The sequence below is a fragment of the Haliotis rufescens genome, unplaced genomic scaffold, assembly GCF_023055435.1.
Source record: "Haliotis rufescens isolate VD_foot unplaced genomic scaffold, xgHalRufe1.0.p SCAF_7, whole genome shotgun sequence".
Classification (NCBI taxonomy): domain Eukaryota; kingdom Metazoa; phylum Mollusca; class Gastropoda; order Lepetellida; family Haliotidae; genus Haliotis; species Haliotis rufescens.
This window is the reverse complement of record NW_025964361.1, coordinates 25,174,569-25,185,925: the sequence shown is the minus strand read 5'-3', so window position 1 is coordinate 25,185,925 and position 11,357 is coordinate 25,174,569.

The following is an 11,357-nucleotide window of genomic DNA, read 5'->3' as shown; positions in this document are numbered from 1 at the left end:
AAATAAATAAATAAATGAATAAATAAATAAATAAATAAATAAATAAATAAATAAATAAATAATAGAAACAACAACAATGACAACATATAGATTAATAGCTTATTGTTGTGTCATGTGTATACATCACGTACACATCGTGCTTAATTTTTAAAGACAATACACGTCATTAAAATACATTTTTACACAGGTATTTTAAATTCATTTTTTGTCATATTTCCACGCGTCACACAAATATACTACACGAATTACACAAATGCAAATGCACGCACAAACACGCACTTAAACATACAGGCACATACGCATATACACACATAGGCACATATGATCAGATGTAGACAACATATGACAGACGAACCCACAACATAGACGTGCAACTCTTTGCTTCTGTTAATTAGGAGCATAATTGATAGCATCTCCTGTCAAACTCATGAGGTGACAACTTGGGCGAACTATAGGTAATTAACACGTCCAAGTCTACCGCCTATCAGCGTTCTCCCCAATTACCGGCCGCGTCGATGTGGAGATAGCAGTGTGAAATAACAAGTGTTACGTCCGATAACCTGTGTTGGGGCACACGACATGTGGAGGCTGTTAACTGAATCCATGCATCAGTCGTGTGAAGATGCTGCAGTTGATTAGTGTAAAACACTGCATATACTCTTGTCCTTTAACCTGGGTATAAATAGCGGGGTAGTAGAAGGTTTGTGGTGTGGACGACCACACGGTTATTGTGGACTAGGGGTGAGTTTTGATATCATTAAAATTCTTCGTCGTTGATTATAATTGAAACTGGAAAAAGTATCAATCGTTGATTAGTATTCCTATCAGCATTAGTGTTAATCGTTGATCAGTATTGATGATAATATACGTATTAATCGTTGATTAGTATTCGTATCAGTATTAGTATTAATCGTTGATTAGTATTCGTATCAGTATTAGTATTAATCGTTGATGAGTATTCGTATCAGTATTAGTATTAATCGTTGATTAGTATTCGTATCAGTATTAGTATTAATCGTTGATTAGTATTCGTATCAGTATTAGTATTAATCGTTGATGAGTATTCGTATCAGTATTAGTATTAATCGTTGATGAGTATTCGTATCAGTATTAGTATTAATCGTTGATTAGTATTCGTATCAGTAATAGTATTAATCGCTGATTAGTATTCATAATTGTATTAGGCGTTCATATTATTATTAATATTGGTATATGTATTAATCGTTGATTAGTATTCATATTGGTGTAAATATTTATCGTTGATTGCTGTCCATATTGGTATAAATATCAATCATTGATTCTATTATGAGTATAAGTCGTTGATCAAGTGTTGATATCAGTAAAGTTTTAATGGTAGTTTGGTAGTATGGTGATTTTTATTTATTGGGTTATCCACGTGGTTAAGTGTTGGCTCAGTACACTGGCGATCCAGCCTCGATTCTCCACACTGGAACCTCACTCACTCACTTACTCCCTAATAGTGTTGGCGGCAGAGTGAGTGAGAGTGAATATTGCTGAACGCCGCACTAGCAAGCGATTGAGGGGGTTAGGAAAGAGACTGAATATTGTTGTAAGTTGTTACAGTAAGGAACATTTCAAACACATGCATGTCATGATTTACCTGAAATAACGGAATAACATATTTTAAAGAAAAAAACAGTTGTTAAATTAAAGTTATTAAATATAATTAAAAAGAGCCCAGAGACTTTCTTCATTTTCAAATACTGCAGTAATCTAGACTTGCCAAACAGTATGGACTTGCATGGGCTATATTAGATATATGTGTTTCAGGGTCTGTATGACAGACTAAACCCTCACGACAAACATGGCATATAGTGGATATTTTCGACCCATACGACAAACATGGCATATAGGGGATTTTTTCGACCCTAAGGACGAACATGGCATACAGGGGATTTGTTGGACCCTTAGGACAAACCTGGCATATAGGGGATTTTTTCGACCCTTAGGACGAACCTGGCATATAGGGGATTTTTTCGACCCTTAGGACAAACCTGGCATATAGGGGATTTTTTCGACCCTTAGGACGAACCTGGCATATAGGGGAATTTTTCGACCCTTAGGACAAACCTGGCATATAGGGGATTTTTTCAGACCCTAAGGACAAACCTGGCATATAGGGGGCTTTGTCGACCCTTAGGACAAACATGGCATATAGGGGACTTTTCCGATCCTCATGACAAACATGGCATATAGGGGAATTTTTCGACCCTTAGGACAAACATGGCATATGGGGGACTTTTTAAGCCATAGATCTTCGTGAAACCGGCGGTTGAAAAATTACGATAGTAGTAGTAGCGTAGTAGTAGTAGTAGTAGTAGTAGTAGTAGTAGTAGTAGTAGTAGTAGTAGTAGTAAACCTTTCCTCCAAGATGTCATATCGCCAAATGAAAATACCACCACCGCCACGAGTTTCGCAATGGATTTAGAACTGATACAATATTTTCTCGACATAAAACAGTTAAACTTGAATGAAATTCAAAATTTTAAGTGTGTTCAGCGTAATTCGAGGTTACTGCGGGCGTCCGTTTTCCAAGAGTGTGGTCCCCTCAAATATTTCCACTGCCTCCAATACCAGTGATAATTTGCTCTACCCAAATGTGTTGATTATGAACCAACGTGTTGGGCGCGTGAGCGTTCACCTGGCGTTGGCGAGTCCGTTCACACATAATCGTTACAATAATTCCGTGTCTACATAACACACCGCTATGTGACGTCTTTATTTATCATAACGGTAACATTTTTGTTTACGTTTTTCATTATTTCCTTTGTAATCTTAACGAGAAAGTTCGATTTTGTTGGAGCAACCCGTTTTTTTTATATGGAACACTCCCGCGTGACGAAGACGATTTGGCGGTCACGTTCTTAAACTGTTTTTTTCTATCGATGTAGATTTTGAAATGTTGATCTAAACTGTTTTGTGGAACGGAACAGGAAATTAGTCTGAGTTTAATACAACGATTTTTATTGTTGTAATCAGGTTGATTTTGAAATGTTTATCAAAATCGTGAAATCAGCAGGTTTTGGTACTTTATATTTCGTTAATGACAGAGGTTTGATGTTTGATGAAATCATAAATAGGGATGTTAGCTGATATTTGATATTGAGATACATTTTCGTCATCTATTGACGTTCATCTTATCAAGATGTTGTTGTATTGTAGTGTATTTGTATATATTGTTTGGTACAGTTATCAAAGTTACAACTACAGGGTTGTATCCTTCTTGAGAAAAGTAAATATTAACTGACACATTTAATAAAACCGACTTTTGTCTCGAAAGGCGTTTTAAAGTTGTGTTGATTTTGATTTTGAGATAATTTTGGGTATTGTATTAACCACGAGCAATACAATTAATGATTTATAAACATGCAATATAATAATAATTTCGACGTTTATAAACATTCCTCTTCGCCTTTGTAACAGTATATGTTTTCTTGTTGCAAAAAAACCAAACAACTTTAATGCTTTAAACGAATTGGTAACTTGTTAATCAAAGCATCGGCCGGTTTGTCAAAGATGATGAGATAATGTTTTCAAAAAAGCTTGAAAATAGATACCGTTGATATCATTCATCGAGTTATGTAGATTTGAACCTGACTACCCGAAACACGTGACATTTCACCATAACATCAGCTGGAGTTGACGTGCGATGACAGTTTGAAATGTACACCCCCAGACAGCTGGACACCCCCAACAAAGCGGGCGTCCTTTCACAAGACATGTCGAAATTAAAACATATTCGCTACAAATCTTTCTAGATGGGTGACCATATCAAAGACACCGACAGGTACATTTCTTTTGATATATACATCTGTCAGTCAATACTGATATGGACACGACAACATTCAGGTGGCAGCGGAGATAATTTGGTTGAAATCTGACTAGGAACTGAGATCAGAGCTCACAATAGTTCCTCTGAGTCGGGTAGAAATTCGACACCCACGTGACATGAAAATTATACGGGTAGGGGTGATTAACATACCCCGGGGCAGTTGTCCCCTCCCCTAGACCCCAACGGCTTCCGTGTGGCACACTCGTCAGGGGGTAGGCGGGTGAGATTCGTGAGACTCACGGCAGTGTTCGAATAAAATCGGGGAAGAATCAAACAAAATGATGTAATCGTATCTGTTGTGATGGATCATGGTGGCATGTGGTCAGACCTACACGTCTCATCAATATATCACACACAGGAACTCACAAAACCAGGCCAACTCGCATGAATTGTCCCCAGCTGCAGATACAGCGCTTCGGTTAGATGTGTTGGCTGTTTGTTTAATGGGGCTTAGGGTAGCCTAGTGGTTAATACCTTGTCTTGCCGCAATATGGGTTTCAACATAGGAACAAGGTGTGAAGTCCATCCCTCATGCCGTACGCCACAATATTGCTAAACGCTGTGTAAATGAACGAGAAAATAATGTTCAATTACCATAAGAAATCTTTGTTAAAACCAGACTAACTAGCATGTTTGTTGTGTAATTGCATACTGTATATTTTGTAAAAAAAAAGTCATACACAAAAGAAGAAGTAATCGGCGTTTACTCGACGGAGACACCAAGACGCGAAATACCACTTTGATAAAGACATCGTATCCATGAACGTTTTTTTGGTATATTTTTGTTGCAATGCTTCATATAAAAAAAACGGGTGGGTGGGGTAGCCTTGTGGTTGTTACGTTCGCTCGTCACGCCGAAGACCCAGGCTCGTTTAACCCACATGGGTACAATGTGCGAAGCACATTTCTGGTGTCCCCCGCTGTGATATGGCTGGTATATTGCTCGAAGCGTCATAAAACCACACTCACTTACTCACTCTACAATAAGTAGTTATGAGAGGTACAGGGAGGGGTTCAATATTTGCTTTGATTGTTTGTTGTTTAACGCCGCACTTAACAATGTGGCGGATATCTGTAAATACTCGAATCATAACCAGACATTCCAGTGATTGATGTTATGAACCACGTTCAACGTCATCGGGATACGATGCCAAGCATTCAAGCAAATCACTCAGCCTGACCATCCGATCCCTAAGGCCTCTTACAGCAAGCCTAGATTAGAGTTTCAGTAGTTGATGTCCCCGGATGTCTAAATACAATCTGATGACGTGGCTACAGCTTCTAGGACGTTCAAATACAGCCTAGTGACGTGGCTACAGCTTCTGTAGTGTCCAAATACAGCCTAGTGACATGGCTACAGTTTCTGTAGTGTCCAAATACAGCCTAGTGACATAGCTACAGCTTCTGCAATGTCCAAATACAGCCTAGTGACATGGCTACAGTTTCTGTAGTGTCCAAATACAGCCTAGTGACGTGGCTACAGCTTCTAGGACGTTCAAATACAGCCTAGTGACGTGGCTACAGCTTCTGTAGTGTCGAAATACAGCCTAGTGACATGGCTACAGTTTCTGTAGTGTCCAAATACAGCCTAGTGACATGGCTACAGTTTCTGTAGTGACCAAATACAGCCTAGTGACGTGGCTACAGTTTCTGTAGTGTCCAAATACAGCCTAGTGACATGGCTAGAGCTTCTGTAGTGTCCAAATACAGCCTAGTGACATGGCTACAGTTTCTGTAGTGTCCAAATACAGCCTAGTGACATGGCTACAGCTTCTGCAATGTCCAAATACAGCCTAGTGACATGGCTACAGCTTCTGTAGTGTCCAAATACAGCCTAGTGACATGGCTACAGTTTCTGTAGTGTCCAAATACAGCCTAGTGACATGGCTACAGTTTCTTTAGTGTCCAAATACAACATAGTGACGTGATTACAGCTTCTGCAATGTCCAAATACAGCCTAGTGACATGGCTACAGTTTCTGTAGTGTCCAAATACAACATAGTGACGTGATTACAGCTTCTGCAATGTCCAAATACAGCCTAGTGACATGGCTACAGTTTCTGTAGTGTCCAAATACAACATAGTGACGTGATTACAGCTTCTGCAATGTCCAAATACAGCCTAGTGACGTGGTTAAGCCTCTGTAGTGTCCAAATACAACATAGTGACGTGATTACAGCTTCTGTAATGTCCAAATACAACATAGTTACGTGGCTACAGCTTCTGTAGTGTCCAAATACAACATAGTGACGTGGTTACATCCTCTGTAATGTCGAAATACAACCTAGTGACGTGGTTACAGCTTCTGTATTGTCCATATACAACATAGTGAATTGGTTACAGCTTCTGTAATGTCCAAATACAACCTAGTGACGTGATTACAGCTTCTGTAATGTCCAAATACAACCTAGTGACGTGGTTACAGCTTCTGTAATGTCCAAATTCAGCCTAGCGACGTGGTTACAGCTTCTGTAATGTCCAAATACAGCCTAGCGACGTGGCTACAGCTTCTGTAATGTCCAAATAGAACCTAGTGACGTGGCTAAAGCTTCTGTAATGTCCAAATACAGCCTAGTGGCGTGATTACAGCTTCTGTAGTGTCCAAATATAACCTAGTGACGTAGTTACCACCTCTGCAATGTCCAAATACAGCCTAGTGACGTGGTTACAGCTTCTGTAATGTCCAAATAGAACCTAGTGACGTGATTACAGCTTCTGTAATGTCCAAATACAACATAGTGAATTGGTTACAGCTTCTGTAATGTCCAAATACAGCCTAGTGACGTGGCTACAGCTTTTGTAATGTCTAAATACAACATAGTGACGTGGTTACAGCTTCTGTAATGTCCAAATAGAACCTAGTGACGTGATTACAGCTTCTGTAATGTCCAAATAGAACCTAGTGACGTGGTTACAGCTTCTGTAGTGTCCAAATACAACCTATTGACGTGGTTACCACCTCTGCAATGTCCAAATACAGCCTAGTGACGTGGTTACAGCTTCTGTAATGTCCAAATAGAACCTAGTGACGTGATTACAGCTTCTGTAATGTCCAAATACAACCTAGTGACGTGGCTACAGCTTCTGCAATGTCCAAATACAGCCTAGTGACATGGCTACAGCTTCTGTAGTGTCCAAATACAGCCTAGTGACATGGCTACAGTTTCTGTAGTGTCCAAATACAGCCTAGTGACATGGCTACAGTTTCTGTAGTGTCCAAATACAACATAGTGACGTGATTACAGCTTCTGCAATGTCCAAATACAGCCTAGTGACATGGCTACAGTTTCTGTAGTGTCCAAATACAACATAGTGACGTGATTACAGCTTCTGCAATGTCCAAATACAGCCTAGTGACCTGGCTACAGTTTCTGTAGTGTCCAAATACAACATAGTGACGTGATTACAGCTTCTGCAATGTCCAAATACAGCCTAGTGACGTGGTTAAGCCTCTGTAGTGTCCAAATACAACATAGTGACGTGATTACAGCTTCTGTAATGTCCAAATACAACATAGTTACGTGGCTACAGCTTCTGTAGTGTCCAAATACAACATAGTGACGTGGTTACATCCTCTGTAATGTCGAAATACAACCTAGTGACGTGGTTACAGCTTCTGTATTGTCCATATACAACATAGTGAATTGGTTACAGCTTCTGTAATGTCCAAATACAACCTAGTGACGTGATTACAGCTTCTGTAATGTCCAAATACAACCTAGTGACGTGGTTACAGCTTCTGTAATGTCCAAATTCAGCCTAGCGACGTGGTTACAGCTTCTGTAATGTCCAAATACAGCCTAGCGACGTGGCTACAGCTTCTGTAATGTCCAAATAGAACCTAGTGACGTGGCTAAAGCTTCTGTAATGTCCAAATACAGCCTAGTGGCGTGATTACAGCTTCTGTAGTGTCCAAATATAACCTAGTGACGTAGTTACCACCTCTGCAATGTCCAAATACAGCCTAGTGACGTGGTTACAGCTTCTGTAATGTCCAAATAGAACCTAGTGACGTGATTACAGCTTCTGTAATGTCCAAATACAACATAGTGAATTGGTTACAGCTTCTGTAATGTCCAAATACAGCCTAGTGACGTGGCTACAGCTTTTGTAATGTCTAAATACAACATAGTGACGTGGTTACAGCTTCTGTAATGTCCAAATAGAACCTAGTGACGTGATTACAGCTTCTGTAATGTCCAAATAGAACCTAGTGACGTGGTTACAGCTTCTGTAGTGTCCAAATACAACCTATTGACGTGGTTACCACCTCTGCAATGTCCAAATACAGCCTAGTGACGTGGTTACAGCTTCTGTAATGTCCAAATAGAACCTAGTGACGTGATTACAGCTTCTGTAATGTCCAAATACAACCTAGTGACGTGGCTACAGCTTCCAGATTCTATATTGTGTGCGTTTCTCGATTAACTGTATATTCATTAACCTGCATCACTTCGGTCAGAGGAAAGTGATGAAACACCGTCAATGCTCATGGTACGAATGTGTCAATGACGTCATGTCCTAAAACGAAATTCTTCTAGAAGGAGAGTAGTCTGTCTTACAGACCCTGATACAAGTATATCAAATACAGACCATGCAAGTCTATGATGTTTGGCAAGTCTAGATTTCTGCAGTATCTGAAAATGAAGAGAGGCTCCTTTTTATTAATTTTTTAAAAGATAATTTAGCAACTGTTTTTTTTTCTCTGTACGATATGTTCATTCAGAGACTAGATGTTAGTCTAGAAAGAGAGTTGCAGTGATATTTTCAGTGTATACTGACTGTACATTTTTTTTAACCTCGGCTGATAACGCCATTTTTGTACGAATTAGGCCGCTATTAGCCTCGAATACCTTGACCTCACTGACATGCACGCCTATCGCGGCCGAAATTTGAGTCATGCTCGTGTCCAGGTGAAATAAGTAACCAGAAGCTGGGCGGTGGTCAAAGTTCTCGGTCGTGGTAAATGACCACTATTTAGTTTAATAGCTCCTTGATTTGAGAAGGGAAAGGTTTCCTTGTGGAGAGTGGGCTTCGTGGTTAATTGTCCATTGTGGCCTCTTATTCCAGTAACGGCTGTCTCTTCCTCTTTGGTGCTTCAGATTTCTTGGAACAACTTTGAAACTGTCATCACATAAGGGGGACATTGTCTCATAGCCAAGGAATTTAACTATTAGGTGGAGTTTACTTTTCGATTACCAGGTTTTTTTGTTCTGGGTGTAGGGTGGGATGGTGGAGTTGTGGTGGTGATGGTAGCTGTGCGTGCGTGCGTGCGTGCGTGCGTGCTAGCGTGCTTGCGTGCCTACCTTTGTGAATACTCTCATAGATAAAGAGTTTAACTGATGACGTTTTGTGGAACTGTCCGGTGAAGATAACCAACCTACTTTCTTATTGTACATTTTAGTTCAGACTTGTTAAACTTCTCTTTAAAACTATAAACACCATTCACATATCATTAATTGTTGAAATATTATTACAATCGCATTTCATATTTCATTTCTTATTAATTTCGTACTATAAGTCTCTTTTTACAAAATCGACAATTAAATTAATAGTTTACTAAATAATCGCATCCAAACATCACGAAATGAACCATTCATAAGTTAAACTTCCATTTAACAAAACTGCTGATACAGACTACAACAAGATTACACATCTATTTGCATAAACCCCCTGCACCATATTGCCATGAAATATTGTTGACAATGCAATTTTGATAAAACCGCGGCGTGACTAGCTCAATGTACAATTATCATAATTAATATGAAAAGTAATTTCATTTCATGTTAAACTTGTCATGGCAGCAAAGAAGACCTCAAGAAACAACCTCATTTAATTGAACAATTCTCAGGCTAAACAAAACTTTAATTATCAACTCTTCCCTTAAATGAAACTGTTTCCTTACGTCTCCAAACTAAACGGACAATTATTTTAACTGGTTCTCTATTTATATTTACATATGCTCTGTATATAGTTCTACACCAACGCTGCGCTTTGAGACCGTTTCCTCCATCCCACCAGTACAATAAACACGAGTAAATAACACGAACATTCTACATTTCAACCAATCAGCGAAAACATTCTCCAGCACGGATCGATATTTTTTCAACGGAGTAGCTGTTACAATGTGATTATCGCATCGAAAAAAGTAGTGTGTATTTAAAAAGGTAATGACATTCGATCAAACACAACGTAGGACCCCTAATGATAGCTATGCATTTTTTAGAAATTGCAACGCGACGCAAGGGCCGAAGACCTTACGAGCCATGTGTTTCTCCCCGACGCATGAAATGTTTACTGAGTAAATTTGTTCTACGACTGACGAGCCATTAAACAGGGATCTCGGAGAGTTAGAACAGGGCCTTGTATTGTTTTATCTAACACGAACACGTATTTTCAAACAGCTTAAAATTAATCCAAACTTAAGTATCGATCGCAAGTTCACTTCCTGCGAGAAAGGTTTTAAACTGTTGTAGCCCAACAAGACGGTGCTATTCGCTATTGGAATCGTATGCGAAAGGATTACAGAGCGTTTGCGGTACCTGGTTCTTAATTGGAGGTGCTAATCTCATAATCATCGTATGTTTCATTTTGGATTAAAAGTATTCCGACTTGTTCCATACTCCGATTTTGAAGAGTGTATGCCATTGAGTTTATGAACTTGGACCACTAAGGTAAGTTTGAAAGGATTTAAATTTAAAACTTTTAGGAGGATTTAAACTGTTCCAGCGTGGGTTATATAACAGAGTGCGTATTCAACGGATTGTTGCTGAAGGAATAGTTTGCACTGCACATAAGAACGATGTATATAGATTAATTTATAACATTTTTACTGAATTATGTTATTTAAATGTGATATTGCTACAATTAAAATAGTTTATGATTGACAACTTACTTGTACTATATCTTTGTTATATCATACAGTATATATGATTAATATTTTCATTAATGTTTGACTCTTCTCCAGTGGATATTCCGATGATACGTCTCAAAAACACATTAATAATCATGTTATACCTTAAATGCTGATGATAAGAATTAAATATGACACCAAGTTGCAATAAACCCAAGCAAATGTTTTACAATTTCAGACAAAGCAATTAAAAGTTCAATAATTTTATATGAAATATTTTCGCACAATTAAACGAGCTGACCATAGTACTGAGAGGCCACATCATCCGTTTCCTCAATAACAGTATTCAACTAAATAAGGAACAAACAAAGATATACTTGGTTATCTTAATCATACAATGCAGTTAGTATACTATGGCAGCTGCAAAGTAGGGGATCAGGGCGATAGTGATCAGTTGTGTACCGATATCTCGGCGATGGCACTAATGTGACTGGTATTGTTTATAATGAGCTACAGTACCCGGGTGACGGCGGATCTGTAGACTCCTTGATTGACGAGGACGGATCAGAGGAAGCTCGTCAGAACAATGGTCGTGGAGCATGAGGGTGAGATATGGGTGGTGTTAGGCGCTGGGGTGGGTGTTAGGCGCTG